The following is a 22112-nucleotide window of genomic DNA, read 5'->3' on the forward strand; positions in this document are numbered from 1 at the left end:
GGGAGCCAGCAATATCACAGAAGCCTGTATGCTCCACGGGGTCATTTATCTGATAGAAAATTCCCAGTTATTGGCTAAATGAAAGGGCTTCTGGAACAGGAAAATCTAATGTTCAATTTTCAGTTCTTGGCCTTGTGTAGGTAAATCCCACTTTGATCCATTATCATTTTATAACAACTTATGTTCACACAAAAGCTTTCTATGAGTTATGTTTGTTTGCTTGTTAGATTCCTTTTTTACTAATGACCATGATCAAGTGCCCTGATGTGTTGATACAATGAAGAAAAGGTATAACACACACAGGAAAGCCAGACAGTCCTTAAAGTAATTCTGGAGAAGCAAGGGCTAGGGTTAGAGGTGTCCATAAGAAACAAGCTCCCTAGAAGTTTGCAGAAATCTTTGGTGGGACATTAGTCTTCCCTCAAGCCACCAACGGGGAAAGGGCTTGAGGCAATCACCGTTTCTTTTAAAAAGTCTGGCAACTGCAGTTGATACTTGTGTTTCATAAGTATTTAAAATCATAAGGAATCATGACATAAACAGGTTTATGAAGTTTGAATTCTACTCTCTGCAGAAGCTTCAAAAATCACTCATAGAAACCTTCCAAAACTGGTGTCTTGGCATCTCATACTAGCACTTTCCCTATTTGAAGTATGCATTCCTTCATCTGTTTGTTAAATAACTGTTATGTACCTACTCTACATGAGACACTGTGTTAGGCCCTGGAAATGAAACACAAATAAGTTGTTGCTATCCTCATAAAGTTCATGGTCAATTTAAGAGAAAAACATGTACATAATTACAATGCAATGTGACAGAATATGAATAGAGTTATATGAAAAGTTTTAGTAGGATTCAGGAAATAGAAAGTAATTGTTGCTGGGACCATTGGCAAAATCTTCTTCAGATTAAAGGTTAAATTTAAGGGAGACTTCAGGTTCAAGTTGAGGGACTGAGCGCATACCTTTAACACTAATCTGTTCTCAAATCTCATTGAAGTAATGTAAGAAATCCACAGTAATTCTGAAGAACTGGGAAGGATGCCATCAGTAGATCACAAACTCCGAAAAAATTAGAAAAGAAAAACAGATGTGTTAGGATTTATTTTGGAGGGAGCTGTAATAGTTGAAAGACATTACTGGAAAAGTGAGTGTTGCTTTTCCTAAAAGAACAGTGAGAAACTAAGATTAGAGTAAAGTCTGCTGTTAAGCACAGGAAAATTGGCAGGTAGATCACTGAAAGATTTTTAGTTCACCATTCTTTCCAGAGTGTCTAGATTAGGTTTTGCCTCCAGATTAGAGCTAGCAAATATAGATCTCTAAATAAAATAGAGTTTGCAAAAGTGGACTCCCTGTCTGGGCATTAGGGCTGGAGAAATAATCAGGACTGGTAACTCGTGGCTTTTAGAATTCATGTCAAGAAAAGTGTCTTGAGCATGAAAGGAAGCTCATCTCTGTATGTTCCCTTTCCCTCCTGCCATAGTGCTTAGGCAACTTTGAGGCATATATACTGACAAGAGAAAAATGATTCTTCACAAGTGCTAAGGAAACATAGGCTATTAAACTGATTAATTCTAGATGTTCATAAGTAAAATGAAGAGATAAACAAAAATCACCTGAAGGAAAAGGAGGTAGTAATGTAAACAAATAAGAGATCTAATCTCTGAAAAAATAGTTAATGCAGGAAACAAAAGAAAACCTTAAAGTAAGTCTATTTGATATTCTTGCAGTGTTTTACTGAGCTTTTATATCATCCATAGAGCAAGAATAGGCTGCTGGTATGAAAGTGGGGAGGAGAACTGGAGAATAGAAAAACTTTTGGGAAATGTAAAACATATTATTATTTAAAGAGGTCAATAGAAAGTTTGAATTGCAAAAGGGACATGGCTGACAGCTAAACTGTTAATCTGGAAGCTAATGTATTGAGTACTAGTGTAATAATAAACATGTTAAATTTATGGAAAAAGAGACAAAGGACAGATCTAAAATATCTGATATCAGTTTAATAAACATTCTAGAAGAAAATATGTGAGAAAAAAATAGTATATTAGAAGAAAATTTGCCTACATTGAAGAAATTCAAGTCTTTTTTCAAATTGAAAGAGCTCTTCAAACATTTTAAGATAACACTGTTAAAGAGGAAAATAAGACACAAATCTGATAAATTTTGGTAAAATTTTTGAATTCCAAAGTGCAGAGAAAATCTAAGAGAAAGAGGAATGAATAAATGAATTCTTATTTGTTAAACTGAATGCTAAAGGATTATGGAGCAATGTCTACAATTTAATAAGAGGATTTGATCATAGAATTTTATGCCAAAATGGGTAAAAACTAAAATCAATATGCTACATAGGTACTTACTGGAAAAAAAGTTATTCGAGGTAATATTCCAGCAAAACAATAGCAAAAATAAATGAATTCAAGGGGAATACCTAGGATATAAGAAGCAGTGGTGAGGAAGAGAAGAATCCAGTAAAACTTTAATTAAATTTAAGTAGTTGACGATGATATGGCTATGAAATTTAAAATTATAGCTAAGGGCTTCCCTGGTGGCGCAGTGGTTGAGAGTCTGCCTGCCAGTGCAGGGGACACGGGTTCGAGCCCTGGTCTGGGAAGATCCCACGTGCCGCGGAGCAACTGGGCCCGTGAGCCACAACTGCTGAGCCTGCGCGTCTGGAGCCTGTGCTCCGCAATAGGAGAGGCCGCGATAGTGAGAGGCCCGCGCACCGTGATGAAGAGTGGCCCCCGCTTGCCACAACTAGAGAAAGCCCTCGCACAGAAACGAAGACCCAACACAGCCATAAATAAATAAAAATAAAATAAATTAAAAAAAAAAAAAAAAAAAAAAGTTTAAAAAAAAAATAAAAATAAAAATAAAAAAAAATAAAATTATAGCTAAGAAGTAACTCTTTCTTATATATGAGGCAAAATAGACAGTAAAATTACAATCAAAGAAAAGTTAGAATTCTACATGAATTTAACAAAATATGGGAGAATAGGCAGGAAAAATGTTTGCTGGAGACTCTATTTTGTAATATGGTAAGAGGTTATGATATGATTGCTTTTGCAATTAAGAGGAAACATTTAAAATATATCTCTATAAATTTAAAAAAACAGTCAACATAATACTGTAAATATAAGATAGAACTGCTCTATCACTCAAAGAAACCAAAAAGGTGAAAGAAAGCTTGATTAAAATTTTTAAAATTTTTCAGGAAAAGGAGTGGCCTTGATACGAAAACAAGGCAGGAAAAACTTAGAGCAATCTCACCTATGAATGTAGAAGTAAAATTTTAAATAAAATATTAAAAATACATATTAAGAGTGAATTAAAATTAATAATACAACATAATCAACCTTGATTTTTATTTCAGCAATGCTAGATCAGTTCAACTGTAGGAAGTGTATTAATATAATTTTTCTATTTATTGATTAAAAAAGGGTAGAGTCATTTATGTTACCTTCTTGGATTACGAAGACTTTTAGGTTTGTACTTTTGCAAAGAAACCGCTAGAAAACTACATTAAAAATGATATCTTCTACAATAGTATCAAAACTATAACAATAGCTTAAGAAATATGTACGATCTATATGAACAAAATTGTACAGCTATACAAAAATACATTTTAAAAATCTTAACTAACCAAAGACAAATGCGTTGTTTCTTAAGAGAAAGATTCAATATTGTAAAGATATTACCTCAAATTACCATATAAACTCAATGCAACTTCAGTAAAAATTACAATATGGCCTTTTCTAAACTTTATAAATCAATCCTAAAGTTTTTTCTAGAAGTGTAATTATTTATAAGAGCCAAGAAACATTTAGAATTCAACAAGCTATTTATTTTAACATTATGTATAAAAGTAACAACAACAACAACAACAAAAAACCCAAACCTTAAAGATTGATTATGAAACACTGTGGAAAGAGAATATTAATCAGTTAGTGAGACATATTATGAATGCTATAGAACAGTAGAAAAAGGTAATAATTTTAATGATATATGTGAAAATGTTGGTATTGGATAATGGCAAACCTAAAAATATGAATATATGAGGACAAAATAGATGACATGAAAAAATAGTGTTAGAGATGAAGATAATATTTCTTACTCTTAAAATGTCTCATAGAGTTGATGTATCATCTTTCAACACAACAAAAATGAAAAAACAGCAAGTTCAGTCATAAGTAATTTATAATGCAGAAAACATTAACCAAGAGTTCATTTTTCTTCTAAAGTCATATAGTTTGGAATGCTCTATTTTCATTTAAAAGAAATAAAGTGATAAATAATTACCATGAGCTTATTCTCCCTGTGGCCATCCCATGTCCTTAGCCATGAATCATGGTGCCCTCCCATGTTTCCATGTGGGTAAACTGCTACGGAAAAGTTAAGATCTTCCCTCACACTTCTATTGTATATGGAATCATAGAAGCTTAAATTCTAAAAGAAATGCTTCAGGATTTTGTAATTTAATCTTTTACCTAATGCTTCTGCTTGAAGATTTACCAAGATCTGTAAGTCTGTTTGGTGAGGCTGACCATTTCTTGTAGGATAGTCCTAGTTATAACTTTTTCCTGTGTACTGAACCAAATCTTTGCTTCCATATTCTCTGTCCATTGGTCCTGGTTTCGTCCTTTTGAATATAGAAAAGTGTTACTTCATCTAGTAGGCCTCTGGGTGTTTGATGCCAGTTTGATGTTGTCCTTAGCCATCTCATCTCTAGTCCCAACATCCTCAACCCCTACAACCCCTTCTCATGTAACATAGCTCATCTCTCAATATTTTCTTCACCTTCCTTGATAAATACTTTAGTTTCACGAACCCAAATATGGTCTCCAGATATAGACCAGCCACTGTAGAGGCCAGCTGGAAATGTTATAAATTCTACACATAATGTAGTTTAAAATTACATTTCTTTTCTTGAATAGTTTTTGGCTCATGTGGGCTTGCTGTTCATAAGTACATGTTGGTGTTTTTCGAATGAAGTGCTTAAGTTATACTTCATCTGTTTTTCAATTGAGAAAATTATGTTTAAGGCTCAAGGGTGGATCTGAACTATATCTCTGACTTAGTCTTATTAGTTTTTAGTCTGTTGAAGTAATTTTGAATATTGATTGACACTCAGCATATTATCTGGTTAACTCAGTTTTTATTTACCTGCAAATTTAAATGGCATATCATTTAACCTTTCAAGTTGGTAACAAAAATATTTAATTGGTCAGGACCTCATTGCCATATCACTAGAGAAGAGCAGGTTGGTATGGTAGGCATGGTTGTTTAACTAGCTACAACCTAGCTCCACTGTACTCTTGTCCAGTCCACACTTTATTGTGAGTCTCAAGAATATCATAAGAGACTTTAGTAAATTTCCTCCTATGAGAAAAAATACTTCACCAATAGGAAGGTTTTTGGATTCTATTTTTAAAAGCAACATAATTTGTTTTTTCAAATGTAGTCTTATAGGGAATCATAATTTATAGAACATAAAAAATGTGGAGCTGCTGTGGTTGAAAGATGGGTAAGGTAGGAAGATAGGACACCTACACTCATCACCTCCATTCCTCTCAATCCCTTCCTAAACCATGGCTCCCCACAAACCTCAGGGATGCAAGGAAAACATTTGATGACACTGATTTTTAGCATCCTATCATATCTATCGGTAGAGTCAGCTTCACCATAAAGGAAAAGAGACTAAGCAGGTATGGCATAAACAAAAGGAACACATACTCATGCTTCGGGATCCACTCTTCTATTTGAAATACTCCTTAGATCCTGTTTACTACTTTTATTAGATAATAGAATGTCTAAGAGAAATACTTCCAAGCTTACTGGTTTATACATTCTCCTTTTATAATAGAGAAGTTATAATTAACGCAAAGGCTAGATCCTGGTGTCTGTTATGTCCTCTTACGACTCTAAGATGAAATACTTGAAAAGATCTGTTAAAGGACAAAAATTGCAACGGCACAGGAAACTAAAAATAAGAAAAGACCATATGCTACTGTGTGGGGGAATTTCCATTGACTTGGAATATACATTCTAGTATAGACACAATCCACATGCTGTACCAGAATTGCATGGACAACTGCATCCCCAATGTCTGCTCCTAACTTTGTGACTTAAGGATTATGTTGAACAGAAAATCTGGCAGCCAACCAAACCCTGATGCACAAGAACTTTGGTAGAAAATAGTACATCCAGGGTGCTAATGCCAAAATATACAAAAGGGACAATCTACTGAGTCTTTTTTGTTTAAATGAATATCTGCTTGTGAAATCACACCAATGTAATAATTGAATAAAAATTTGGAATGATGAATGATGGTAGGATATAGGCAGACTAAATAAACAATTTGTGATGATACACATAAGCCCAGAATATATATACCTGATATTTTGTTGGGTATTTTGTTGGGTATTTTTTCTTTTTCATGTACAATCTATGATTGATTTGGGAGATCAATTTTTTTTTCCATTGAAACAAGCTTTCTGGAATTCCCTTGTGGTCCAGTGGATTTTAAATTTCATTTACTTCTTACCATATTTTATCTCATTTCCCATATTTATATGCTCAATCTATTTTTTCATGATTTTTACTTCTTTAACATTAAATTAAAATTGGAAATGTCATTAGTCTGGAATAGGTCAAGTCCTTGACATTCCAGGAGAGTGATGTTCCACCACACAATAGTATCATGCACCTTCCTCCAATTTTTCCAGCAATCCTCTTTTTCTAATTTCATTCAGAAGTTATAATTTCCAGAATAAAACATGATGGAGAGTAGAGAAAGGAGAAAGTGTTGCACTGTATCTTGTATTATGCACTTATCTCAGGAAAAGCTTTGTATGTGGTGCTGGGTGAGCAATAATGTGGACCATTTAAGTAGTGCACACTGATAGATGTAGTGTTTTATGTACTTCCCTTGCACAAAAAAGAATTACAATACCTCTGACTGTTTACCATAGTTAAATAGACTAATTAGAGGAAAAGGCATTTCCTTAGTGGGACAGATAACACTTCTCCCCGCCTCCCCTTTCAACACAATAGAGGCTGAACACATTATCTCATACTGAACACATTACTACAGGCAGGTCTGGTCTAAAAACAAGAATTCACCAGTACACAATAGGCTAAGTATCTGGATAGGAGTAATACATGTATTCTGTATTCTATAAAATAAAGCATCAGTATAGAAGTATTAAGGATGAATAAGCAGGGTAATATTAAACAGCATGACATAGGGTTTATGGAAAGATTTTTCAGTATAAAGGCAAAAAAGAATTACCCTGAAGATTTAGGAAAAGAACATACTTCAGAAATAATTTTCTATAAGAGGTGGAAAATGCTTGACAATATTTCCCTTACTCTCCTAATGAAAGTCTAATAATGTGTCCAGTATGAAGTAGAAACAGAGGCCAGTATTAATTATGTCTTTGGCTGTAATTAACAATTTTGATGTGGGATGGCTTACACAATAAATACATTATTTTCTCAAATAACTAGAAGTATGGAGGCAAAGTGGATAGTATTGTAGGCTCATTACACTGGTCAAGTTGTCATCAGGGCCTCTGTGTTCTTCCAACCTAATTGTGTCGATTCCTTGTTTTCAAGCTGGCTTACCTCATAGTCTCAAGCAGCAGTTCCACGTGTCACATCCACACACATTAATGTGAACATGATAAAGAGATGACTCTTCCTAAGTCTCTTAGTTATGGGGGAAAAGCATTGTGCAACATCTCCTAGTCAATTTCTCCTCACATCCTCAGGCAATTACTGAAATGGGAAATAAAACAGCTATGACTGGTTTAGACAAATTATCTGGGTAGATTATGACATCCATTTCAGGACTACAGGGAGAGAAAACGATGGGATAAAGTAGTAGGTTATAGAAGGAAACTACCTGAAAGAGAAAAATTAGAATTCACATTAGAAACAGTAAAGGAATGAAATTGAGAAAATTGATCTGGTAATAATAAGCTAAGAAGCTCTCCCAGTATGCTGAATAAAAAGACAAAGAAATTTTAGAAAGTTAAAAAATTATAGAAGACAGAGAATAGTGACTAAGAGTTGTGCTTATTATGATAAAGCAAGATAATAGCTGTGTTTAAAGGCTCTGAAAATATATTCCTTATTTTCCTTTTCTTGTAATTGAAGATATACTTAAGTGGATAACTCAAGGTAGAGAAAAGTCTGACATTTAACTTTGTTGAAGTTAAGTGGTAGGGACTCAAGATTCATATGCCCATCTAAGATGTCATTCAAATGGAAAGACCACAGAAGAATTTTCTTAGGTATTAAAAGCTCCATTAAACATAAGACTTACGTACTCTTTCAAAAAAACACATTCTTCAGTCCCCTTAACAAGCTAAGAATATTAATTTGGTAACATAAAAGGATGCTTTTGGGATTTAAAACAGCCTAACTGGATGAATAAAAAATAACTATAGTAGTGTGATTATTCAATAGGATGCAAAATTGACAAATAATTATTAAAAATGGATTTCATATATTAGAACAACATATAATAATAAGCCAGGTCCATAACTCTCATTTAAAAAAATAAACAAAACTGAGAAGTGGGAGGAAAAAGAATGGCATAAGAGTGATAAATTCCTATAGTAGAGAAGTGATTCAAGTTCATAATTGCTTTTTGTCCTTGGAAAATAGAGAAATACAGGTTTAGAAATATATGAGAAATGTTATCACTAGTAAAATTAAGAAAAACAATAACTCCTCAAACTACTACAGAATAAAACAAAAAATAGACTCGCACAAATAAAAGTAAAAACAAAGTCAAGTGTATGGAAACACATCAAAATAGAAGATGTAAAACAAAATATGAGATATAATACCAATCCTTTCAGTAATGGTTATAAATATAAAGTTAATAAAAAATGGTCTCTTTGCTGCTTATAACATCATGTTAAAGGATGACTATGAGACGATAGACCAAGGATATACCAGAAAATCGGGAACAAAAAGAAGATATTCAACTACTGATATCAGATAAAATATCCAAAACAAAAATAATTAATGGAGATTGGGTTTTTTTTACATTGATAACCTTTTCTACCCTAAAACAGAATAAAAATTTCAAGCATTGTATAAAGACATTTACCAAAAAATGACAATTGACATAAGGAGATAATAACAGGGGAAAATACAAATGGCTAATAAACATATCAAAACTCTTTTACCCCACTGAGATTCAAAAGAATGCAAATTAAAATAACAAGATAACATTTTTTACTCTTAAGTTATGAACTCTTAAGTAATTGTGATACTAAATTCATTTGAGGATTCCATGGGAAAGCATTGCCATATATGTACATTGAATCAAACTCTGAAAGTCAGTTCAATAATGTGCATGGAGACCTTTTACAGAGTCATTTTACCTCAAATTTTAATAAAGGATGAATCCTGAGGCAAAATCTGGAAAAGGAACAAATATTTATATGTAGTGATGTTCATCACACTTTATTTGTAACAGTGAAATACTGGAAACAAATATTACTTAGGAGGAAAAAATATATATATAATTTTAAAACTATATAATATTATTATTAATGTATAAATATTACTATAATTTCATAACTAATATATAATATCATGTCATGTATATAGTTATTAAAGAGATGTTTTTGAAGAGTTACCATTGCATTGAAAAATGTTTATGATTTAATGCTAAAGTCAGGAAAACTCAATGAACAATAGTATAGTCTATGGCATCACAACTACATAAAAATGCATATACAATTTCAGAAAGAAACTATGCCAAAGTGGTAATCACATTTGTCTCTAAAAGCTGAAATTATAGATGATTTCTTTTTTAATTCCTGTAACCTTTCTGTATGTCCTAAATTTCCTATTTCCAACATGTATTATCTTAATAGAGAAAACAAAATAATAATTGAAAAGAAAAAATATTTCTTTTATTCTAATTCCAATTTTTTCTATTCCTTAGGTGTTCTCAAAGACTGTGGTGGTTTTGTAATCAAATCTCTAGTTCTTTCACTCCTCTGAGATGTAATTTTTTTCTGAGACTGGAGGAGGATTAAAAAGGCTTTATATTTTCACACTATCTCCTTGCCTATCTTGCTTTTCAATTTCCTCCTAACCACGTTTGCTCTCCTTTTGCCACTTTCCAGATCATTCTCTGGTTGGAGAAGATGAAAGCTAAATAGGAATTAGTTGAGTCTTGTTTGCTGTTTGTCATCCGTTAGCATTGTACCATCTGTTACCAGCAGACCGCCTTCCTTCATCTCCTTCTTGCTATGAACTTAGCAAAAAGAAAAAAGTCCACTGTTTTGCCTTCAAAAAGTTTTTGCAAACAAGCTCATTTTGAGTATTCAACCTCTTTCTTAGACATCCAAACCAATCTTCTTATTTAATCTTCTTATTTAATCTTTAATTTTATGTCCCTTCTTCCTTGAATCCCCTTCCAATGTTCCTTTACAATCTGAGCTCATCAAGAAGTGTCCTTTGCAACTATAAATGGTTTTGTATCTGTCTCCCTTTAAACCAGATCAGTTCATTTACCCATCACACACACTTTGGTCCATGCATGTAAGTCACAGTTGCTAACTGCTTTTCTCTCTTCAAATTTTTTTTTTTTTTTTTTTTTTTGCCAACTGCTTTGGGCGTTGTGCTCTTTTCCCTGACTCTTGGTGCTTGACCATGGTTCACAAATTCAAATCCTACAATGGCCCTGCTGGTAAAAGGTGGAGAACTAGAGAACTGAAAGTACACCTACAGAAAGAGCAGCCATTACTCATCCATCTTCAACTGACCACCATGCAGGATTGATGGTCCACTGTGGTAGAATCTTCTGATATATATATATTTTTGATTGCACCACACGGCTTGTGGGATCTTAGTTCCCTGACCAGGGATTGAACTCAGGCCCTCTGCAGTGAAAATGCAGAGTCCTTAACCACTGGACCACCAGGGAATTCCCAGAATCCTCTGATTGTTTTAAAAGATGGTGAAAATACACTGTGTGTGTGTGTGTGTACACAATTATGGAGGCTGAGAAATCCCACAACCTGCCATCTGCAAGCTGAAAATTCAAGAATGCCAGTGGTGCAATTCAGTCCAAGTTCAATGGCCTAAGAACCAGTGCAGTCAGTGGTGTACATCCCAGTATGAGGACTGAAGAAGATGAAATGAGATGTCCCAGCTAGGCAGTGAGGCAGGAAAGAAAGGGGTTAATTCCCCCTTCCTCCTCCTGTTGTTCTATTCAGACCCTGAACAGACTGGATGATGCTCGTCCACACTGGGGATCTTAATCTACTTTATTGAGTTCACCAATTCAAATGCTAATCCCATCCAGAAACACTCTTTAATCTGGGCATCAAAATTGACACATAAATTAAACATCACACATACCATGAGTTTATTTTCCCACACCATCCCCTCTCATGTTTGGCATTTGGATTCCAACTTCCTTAAAAATTATCTTCCATAGCTCTAAATCCTCCAAAATCTTGCTGTCACCAATTTATGTGGTGGATCTGTGTGTGTGTGTGTGTGTGTGTGTGTGTGTGTGTGTGTGTGTGTACTGTGTGTATGTGGTTACAAATATTTGTGAAGCAAAAGATAAAATATTTCACTTGTTTCCCAACAGTGTCCTCTGCTCTGGTCTGGAATCTTTTGTGATCACATAGTCAGAATTTAGTATTATTGGTGTCAAAATCCGCATGGTCCTCAGTCATACCCTATGACTAAGGACAACAACAGACTCTGGAAACATGAGGTCACAGGTGTTCAGTCTTGGGCCCTTCAGCTTCCCTCCCACCCTTGTTGTTACTTCCTCTTCTGCTCTAGAGCCCACTCATTTCTCCATCATTTTGGCTTTATCCCAGGCCCCTACCCTGACTTCTCATCTGAAACTTGTTGACTGAATTTGGCTCCCTCATTTTAAGGTGTAGTCCTCCCTTAGAAAAAGACTTTAAGTCACCTTTTGCTTCCTTCTCTTGACTACTGCAGGTTACTACATCAACCTTGGTTCAGTGCTGAATGACCTGAAAAGTGTAAGTGACCATTCTCTGACACCCAGTAAAGGGGGATCATCTCCTGAAAACTTCATTTATCCACTCCCTGTACATTATAAAATGCACCTTCTCTACACATTTTTAAAAAATAACTTTCCTGAAATTTAAGGTACACAGTTGATATTATTATTATATTATTAACATATTTTAAAAATAAATTTAATGTGCTAACCATTGTCCTAAGTGCTTTACAAGTAGTAGCTCATTCAGTTATCACAGCAACCCAATGAATTAATTACTTTTATCATTCCTATTTACAGAAGAGGAAACTGAGGCATAGAGTGATTAAGTAACCTGTCCAAGGCTATCCATTCAGCTGGTGTCAGAGGTAGAATTTGAATCTTGCAAGCTGGGCTCCAGAGGTATACCCTTAATAACTGTACAATATTATCTCTCTCTTCTTACATTGTTACAAACTCAAAGATGGCGTAATCATTCTCACCCCAGGTTCCCATCACTTCTATACCTTCATCAGTTCCCATTGTTGATCAGAATTAGGTGCCAACAGCATTTCCTCTCACTGCTGCCTTTATCACCTCTGCCTTTTGAGCAATGAAACTATCAGCAGGGCATGTCAAGAACTATTTGATGCTCTGCCTTTAGCAGAATAAGGCTTCCAGCAGCTATATTGATAGCTGAAGCTACTTCATCTTGCCTCAGCACCAGTTTTGTTATTTATTGATCATATACTTTTAATCTCAAAGCTCTGAAGTGTGCTTCTAAAACAGCATCAATATCTTTTTTTTTTCATTTTAGCCAGATTATATACTTCTACTTTATAAATTGTAAATTTCCATCTCGGTTAGTACTGTGTTTACATACAATGCTACTTCTCTTTCCCTTTACTTCTAAGTTTCTCTGACTAATCTCATAAGCTCACTCAAGACTTAAACTAACATTTCTATTTCCTTGATTTGAAAAATCTGTATCTCTTTATCTCAGGGTCCATGGTGAATCCCAAGCTGCAAACATGTGTGTGCAAGTGACTCCTGAACATCTCCACCTTCAGGCATCTCAAATGTATCTTTCCCCCATAACTTTTTTTCATCTTTTTTTGTTTTTGGCCACACAGCATGCAGGATCTTAGTTACCCAACCAGGGATCGAACCTGTGCCCCCTGCAGTGGAACCTCGGAGTCCTAACCACTGGACCACCAGGAAAGTCCCTAACTGTTCCTTCTTTTATCCCAAGTTTACCATCTACCCAGCTGTCCAAGCTGGAAATATTGGTCCTGTTTCTCTGCTCATCTTCACAAGAAAACATATTAACATAGTTGTTGGTTATCACCACACCCATTTGCACTTCTCGCACACTGTTCTTTGCTCAAGTAGGGCTCTGTCCTCATCACCCAAACTGACACTGCCCCTGTGAACATCACCAACTTCCATATTGGCAAACCCAACAGTCACTTTTCCTTACTCACCACATGTTACCTCTTAGGTACATTTGGTGCAGTTATTTACTTCCTTCTCCTTTTGGTTTTTATGATGCCATTCTCTCCTGGACTTCTTATTCTCATGTTGGTTCCTTGTTCGCAGCTTTTTTGCCTGACTTTTCCTTAGGTTGGCCTCTAAATATTGAAAGTTCCCAGAACTGAGTCCTTCACTATTAGATTTTTATTGCTGCTATAAATAATTACCACAAACTTAGTGGCTTAAGACGGCATAAATGTCTTATCTTACTGTTCAGAAGTCTGACACAGGTCTCCCCGGACTAAAATCAACATGTCATCAGGGCCATGTTCCTTCCTGAAGGCTCTCAAAGAGAACCCTTTTCTTATATTTTCCAGCTTGTTGCCTGCATCCCAGCTCATTTACTTTCCCCCCATCTTCAGAGATCTCTCAAATCTCTCTCCAAACCTCCTTTCGTAGTCACATCTCTCTCAAACTACAGCCAAGAAAAGTTCTACACCCACATTTATATCCCCAGCCTTGACTTCTCTGAGATTTCAACTCATATGTCCAAAGGCTTACTTAACTTACATTCTCCCCACCTTTCTTCCCCAAATCTTCAGTATTTCCACAAATGGCGCCATCACACCCCCATCGGATCAAGAACTAAATCTGGTGGTCTTATCGGACTTATTTCTTTATCCCCAACTCTAACCATCTGAAGGTCTTAATATACACCCTCACTTATTAATTCACTGTCTCCACTGCAGCCAGCCTAGACTAAGCCACGGTGTCAGTAGTTTCCTAACTCCACTTGCTACTTCTCTCTTGATCCCCTAGCATTCACCAGGCATTGTTAAAAAAATCCTTACAAAAGAGTCACAGTAATATTTTAAAATAGTGAATTAGATTATGTTATTTCTCTGTTTAATGCCCTCCAGTGTCTTCTCATTACATTTTTTTAAAGTCCGCTAGAAAGCTCCTCAGGACCTACCTCTTTGATTTCAGCTTCTACCACTCTCTTCCTCTTGCCCTGAGTTTCAGCCACACCACCAGGCTTCAGTCTATTCCTGGAGCATGACGAACTTGTCTCCTGCCTCAGGACCTGTGCACTTTGTCTGGAACCCTCATTTCTCAGATCCTTACATAGTCGGTTGATGGTTGTCATCAGGTCTTAGTTGAAACCCTTCCCCAACCATGATCTTGCCATCTGAAGTCGATTTCTCCACCCCAACTCTCATTCTCTGTCCTATGACTCTCTTTTAATTCCTTCATAGCACTAATCACTATCTTGTTTATTTATATCAGTATCACTGAAATGAACTTTATGTAAACTAAAATACACATATTTTATGTACACAATTTGATGAGTTTGGACAAACACATACACCTGAATAGCTACAACCTCAGTTAAGAGGTTTAACATTTTCATCTCAGAAAGCTCACAAATGCTCCTTGGCAGTCAAGCCTGCATGACCACCCAGGTAGCCTTTGATCTGATGTTTTGTAGACACTGATCTCATCAGTTTTCTTGCTCCAGAACATCTGTCAAATAGAAATTTAATGGGAACCACTTTGGTAATTTAAAATTTTCTAGTGGCTCATATAGCTTTGTTCTAGAAGGCCAGACAGCATCATAACTCCAGAGTGTCTGTTTCCTTTTGCTCAACATAATGCTTTTGAGTCTTGTCCTTGATGTAGCAATAGTTCAGTTTTTACATTGATGGGTAGTATTTTATTTTATGAAAATACAATAATTTGTTTATCCATTCTCCTAATGATGTTGCATTGTTTCTAGATTTTAGCTGTTTTTATAAAAGCTACTATGAACCTTCATGCACAACTCTTTTTAACACGTTTTTATTTCTTTTAGGTGATACAATAAATTAATGTTTAAGTTTATCAGAAACTGCCTAGCTGCCTTCCAAAGTGATCCAGTTTACACTACCTCCAGCTATGTACAAGAGTTCTAGTTGCTCCACATCCTCTCCAGTACTTGGCGTTTTGGGCTTTTTTTGTTTTAGCCATTCTAGTTGTATCCTATTGGGGTTTTTATTTGCATTTGATTGATGACTAATAATGTTGAATACCCTTTAAAGTGCTTATTGGTTATTTGTATATCTTCTTTTGCAAAAAGCCTGTTGCAGAATTTTCCCTTTAAAAAATTAAGTTGTCTTCTAACTATTGCACTGTAAGTCTTCCTTATATATTTTGTATATAAGTCCTTTGTCATGTATGTGTGCTGCAAATATTTTTTCCCTTACTGTTGCTTAGTTTTTAATTTTCTTAATAATGTCTTTTGAAGAACAGAAGGTTTTAGTTTTGATGAAATTCAGTTTATACTTTTTCCTTTTGTGTCTTCTTCACACAATTTTTGCCTACTCATAGTATCAAAAAGTTTCTCCACTGTTTTCTTCCTGAAATTTTATAATTGTAGCTTTTATGTTTACAGCAGTTTCTCCCGTGATCTCTTTTTCTTTCTCATTTTCTCTTCTTTTCCTCATTTCTTTGTTCTCCTTTCTCTCTTGTATGTTCACATGAAAAGTAGAGCACTTTGTCTGATCTCAGTTTCTACCTTATTTCTCTTCTTCACTAATACCTATCAGCAAAACAAATATTAGTAGGAGCAAAACCCAGAAAAGATGTTTTCTTTTTTAAAAGGCAGGGAAGGTGGAATGGGAAAAGTGGAGGATTATATATGCTTCTACTTTGTTTTTCTTTCACCTCTTTTGCACAAGAAATTACAAGTCCATTTCAAAAGGGATAGAGCTTAGAGAGCAGGGGGCTCAGAAGTGTGAGAAAAGATGGTAAAAAGCTGGATGACTAAAGAAGAGGATGTAGACCAGAGCCAGAGAGACATGACCCCATTTACAATGAATGAGCCCAAAAGAGACGATGGGTAGTGTAACATCTGGAACACATTCTGTGTTATCTGTATCTTGTTTTTATATACAATTGATTTTTCCCATGGCCAGGGCAGACCAACCTGACCAGCGGGGGAATAAAAAGTAACATCGCAATTACAGTATGACTGTCTTATTTCTACCTTCTTTTTTTGACAGGATCTCCTGCTACCCTCCATGTCTCCCCATTTATCTTGTAGAATGCCCAAAAATTACCTCATTTATTGGGTTCACAGGCCCAGTCCTAATGGATATGCTATTCTCCTCTTCTGTTGTGCTAGCTCTGCCTTCATTAGGTGATGTCTGTTGCCTTTGAATCCCTTTGAAAGTGCTATCATTACTATTCACACCATTTTCCACCACAGCTGGTCAGAACAAGGCTGTGCCAGCGTCATGAAGTTCTGAAGCCCTTCTGCTCTGCCAACAAAATATTTCTGTGCCACTAATGCATCAGTTCTCCTGATGCAGCAAGATCAGCCTGCATTTTCTGATCAACTAGGAAGAATTCCTCTTCCTCACCTATGTGTTATACTCCTGTATCTGGGTCCTAAAACAGTTTATCCTACACTCCCAGTTTCTTAAAGAAAACAGTTCTTTCCACCTGACTTACATCTTTCTCTTCCCAGACAAGACTCCTTTACTCAGAATCTGGGGACCATCACTTTTTCCCCCCTGAGGATACAGGTTGGGAGAATAAGCAGAGGGACAGATGATGTCCTACACTCACAATTTTCCTCTTCCAGAGTGTGGTGCTGGGAATGGACCACATGCATAAGTCCTATTCCCTTAGGAAGAGTTCTTTGTCAGAAGCTCCTCAGCACCAAAGACGCCCCCTGCCCCTCCTTCCATTCATGCTCAGCCATTCCACCTCAGATTTAACTAAACTGTTTTAAAAGATGTATGCAATTCACATTCTATCATGTGGTATCAGTTGCTACAACTAATTAATCCCTTTTGTTTTCTTGTAAAGTGCTGAGTTAACAGATGATTTATTGTGTGGTTTTGGGTAGATATTTGGCTTAGAGAACTCTAAATGACAACTGTAGACAATATTCTGGTTATACTGGGTAAATAGTGCCTACTAAAGGATGATGCTATCAGCTTTTTCCTTCCTTCCTTCTTTCCCTCTTCCTTTCCTCCCTCCCTCCCTTCCTTCTTACTTTTTTCTTCTCTGAATAAGTTATTTGTTGAAAGCAGCAGAATTCTACATTAACCGTGGCAGCCATATGACTGGTTAACACGTTGTCTCAATATGGAGTCATCTACCACCCTGTGAGTTGCATTTCCCTTGGCTGGTGATGGATAACTCCCATATGCTAGAATCCGTGGGTCATCGCTATTGTCTGCGACAATGTTGAAGGAAGTCAGTGTTTCTTTCTAAGGTTGAACTTCATGCTCTATGATCTGTTTCTCAATTTTTTTTCATTATCACACTCCCCTTCCAGCCTTCCACCCACCAGGGGCTTTTTAGTTCAGTTTTTTTTTTTTTTCCTAATTACTTCCTCCAACCTCTGTGATATTTTATTACAACTGATATACTGTTTATCTGTTTGTGCACCATGGTCCTCCAACTACTGTAATAACTAAGGTTTTTTTCACGCCCCCACTCCGGAACTGATTTTTACTATTGAGGCAATATCAATCCCCATGTAGAATTCATGCTCTATGAAAAGAATGGCATGAGTGCTGGAGAGCTCTGATAATGCTGAGTATCTTTTCTTTTCTTTCCTTTTTTGGAGGAAGGCAGTTTGACATAATAGAATGATTAGAGATTTGAGAGTCAGAGAGATGGGAGTCCTGCTTTTGCCATTACCAGCTGTGTGATCTTAGGAAAACTTCTCTGAGCTTTATTTCATCAAAAGTAAAATGTAGGAAAATATACTTTGCTCATAAGACTGTTTGGGGATTACATTTTAAAATCCCTATGCAATTTTTAGCACAATGCTTCTCATGTAAGTTTAATTCCCCAGTAATTATTTTAGTTTATATTGGTCAACTCATTAATTTATTGATGCCAATTACCCTCCATCTTCTTGAAATCACACTTCTTCCTGGATTATTTCATACACTGTCTGTTATGTCCAATTCCATAAAATGCTACAACTTATACAGACCTTGAAACAGGTTCATTTTCCCTTCTGGAAGGGAAAACAGCTTATATTTACAGCTTTCCCAACCCAAATCATGTCAGGTAGAAAGTCAAATGGAACACAGGCAGGTTAAGGAAACAGTTCCAAAGGTATTCATATTTCCTTGATCTCAAATTGAACAATAACTTTTTGGGTCTCCACTAGAAATTTTGGAGTTTGCTCAGTAAAATTCATTTTTATACTTCAAATAGCTATTTATAGTATTTTTTAATACTTCAAATAGTTATTTGAAGTAACTTTTCACCAGAGGTTCTTGGGAACTTTCTTTTAAGCTTACATTTAAACCTTCTTAATCCTTGCTACTCAAACTATGATCCACAGACGAGCAGCTCCGCTATCCCCCGGGAGCTTGTTAGAAATGGAGAATCTCAAGTCTTACCCAAGATCTACTGAATCAAGATCTTCATTTCAATAAGATTCCCAACTGATCTGTATGTACAGTAAAGCTTGAGAAGCATTTTGCATAATCACTTTTCTTCCTCTAACTGCATCCAATGATTACTAACCTTTTAATAACTCATAACAAATGCTATTTGCAAATATTGTTATTACATATTCATACCTATTAACACTATTAACTAAGTAACACTATTAACTAAGTCCTAAGCCTAGCCTTCTTCAGTAAACATATTATTCTTTGACCACACCCATAGAGTAATCATAAACTTTAGTATGTTTATGACTCACCTGGAAAGCCTGACAAAAATTCAGGAGACTACTCACAGAGACAAGGATTCATTAGATCTAAGATGACGTCCAAGGATCTGAATTTTCCACAATTACTTAAGATTTTCCTTATGCAAGTGGTCCACTGACCATAGTTTATGAAAAATGGTATTATACTCTAACATTTGTTAACAACAAAAAAAGTCCCTTTCCCTTTCTTATCTCTCTAATCATGCTAATTGATAGGAGTATTTGGTCACTGGTATAGAGGTATACATCAGGTGTGTAGAAAGGCCGGGAAACATACACCAAGTCAGCCTTTGTAGAACACTTCCTGGTCTCATCCTGATAGTCTTCTCCCTCTCTCTGTTTGATGTTGTAACTCTGCTCTGGAAAAGAACATGTGAGAGTGACTGAGGCCGCAGAGAACATATTGCAGTGCTTATTAATGAAGGAGAGTGACTTCCATCACTTACTCTCTTTCTAGTCAATGAGAATGGCAAAGATCACTAATATTTATTACAATATTTATAACTTTGAGGGAAAGGAGAAGGGTAAAGTCAGAAAAAAATTAGATATGTCACGATGCTGGGAGGAGAATTTTAAAGTAATTCTTAACCTAGCAGTATAGGCTATTTTGTGTATGTTGGGCAGTAAATAGTTAATTCATAGCCATAGCATACTGCTTGTTCTTGCCACCAGAATCAAGGTAACCAGTAAAATATATTAGAAGTCTTTCAAAAGTGGATGTACAAAGAATAAAAGACATTAATAGAAGTACAATGTACAATTTTAAAGATAGCAGATAACCTTCCCCATCTTCCTTGAGAAACAGAAGCTGAATAATCATCAGCTTACACAGAAGTGTCTTTCAGAAAGACTAAGTGTATTTTGCAGTGGCTGTTACTTGGAGGTTGAAATAGAAATATAGTAGCAAAAGTTAGTAGCACATATTATATGAAAGGATTAAATAATCCTCTGTATATACAATACTATATAAAAGGCTTTTATATTCACTAGGAAAGCTCCATCAGGTAAGTAAAACCATGGCTAGTGGGAATGTTTGCAGTTGAACCATGTTGAAATTACCTCTTGGGGGCACATATTGCAAATTTGACTTGAGATGCTAGCGCTAGCTTTGGAGATTCCTTTTGGAGAATAGGATCTTCTTCAACACTAGACTTAATCAGAAATTATGGATATAAGAATTAATTTTGAGTATTTATCTATCTCTATATCTGGAGGAAATGCAAATACCTTTAAGGTCCCTTCTCCATTTAAATCCAATTCGATTCACAAGATTCTATGTGGGCAATTCTGGAAGCTATCTTACAGGTAATGTAGCAAATAATGAAAGTAGGATGACACCACAAGAAGTGATGTAGGACAGAGTCAAAAACCTGGGGGTCACAAGGAAGGACAGATATAGGAAGGCGACTATAAACCCTGAGAAAGGATTTGTTTCATCATTAGTTGTTAATAGAAAGCAGTTCCCATGATCTGTCCTCATCAGGAAAGCATGCTTACTTTCCTATAAAGAGGTGGTTATTAAAAGTAAGATTAGTGGCAGTACATCCAAGGGACTATAGCAAATTTCCCTAATCCTTGCAATGTGATTGGTAAAAATCACATGGGGTGCTGGGGAAATGCTTAGATTGGCATTTCCTCTGGCATACCTTTGTTAAAATTTTTGGATCGGCTTTAAAGAAATTGTGTTTTATTTTGGCTAAGCAGAGAGACAGTGTTTTCTTTTTATTTTCCAGGATACATGTTTTTCCTTGCCCATATCTGGTCCCACACAGAACGATCACTCACATTATCCTTTTGGATTTTTAAAAACATTATGATGTACACATTCCAAGCAATTCTTTATGTTTATAGGTAGACTAACAGTGGGGAGCTTAAGAGTGAATTCTTTCTGGGCCTCTCAGCTGCCCTTGTATCCTAGTTATCAGAGATGCGTAATGGACCCCAGTAGATTGTGCTGACCTGGCTTTATTCAAATTGTAGCAATGGGAAATCTTCCTGAACAGAACATGGTCACGCCAGTTATAGATATGAACATCTGCTGCATCAGTTGGATCAATACAGAAGATAAAGCAAACTCTTTTTTTTTGAAATATATGGGTAAGGAGTAGATTTAATGAAGCCTGGATAAAAGAAGCTAGAGTTAGGTTTTTAGTTAGATTGGGTTTGTTTAGAAGGTTCTTAGAATTAGATTGACCTACTGAATGAATTTAAAAATAAAAGTAAGATAAGATTGGATAGTATCCAAAAAGAAACAGAGCAGTGAGATTGAGATCCATAGAAAAATTTAGAACATTTTGATAGCTGTTATATAGAAATTAGCTTGGCAAAAAAAAGTAGAGTTTCTCCTACAGTTATTGACATTGTTCCAGAATCAGAAGCAAGGAACTCTTTGAATTTCAAGAGAGAGAATTGCTTAGGGTTATGGTTGCAATGGGGCCTCTGGAAAATAGTAACACTTATCTTTTCTAACAGGGGGTGAGATGGCTCTGGGATATCCATCTATAGTTGGATATCAGTGTGTTATAGGGAATACTTTAAGACAGAGACGTGTTGTAATGCACAATGTTCACCCTGAGGTGTGGGACCTAAAGGTGAGGACGTTTAAACATTTTTGAGAGAGATAAAAGAGAAGTCAATCTAAGGTCAGTATGAACAACTAAGGCTATGGCCCATGGCGTATAAAGAAACTGAGAATGAAAAAGTTACTACAAAGTAAGCTTCACTGCAAGGCTACACGGCTCTATTAAAGTATGCAAATGATATTAAATGCATGGAGTATTTTATATAATATAAAATTATTGCATGCCATTACTTAAATCTGCTATTGTTCCCCACATTTAATTGGTAGTTTTCTGCAGGGAGGATCAGCAGTAAATGGTTAACATAGTCCTTAGCAAGCCAGAGCCATTGAGAA

Source organism: Balaenoptera acutorostrata, chromosome 4 (genome assembly GCF_949987535.1).
Source record: "Balaenoptera acutorostrata chromosome 4, mBalAcu1.1, whole genome shotgun sequence".
In the NCBI taxonomy this organism is placed as follows: domain Eukaryota; kingdom Metazoa; phylum Chordata; class Mammalia; order Artiodactyla; family Balaenopteridae; genus Balaenoptera; species Balaenoptera acutorostrata.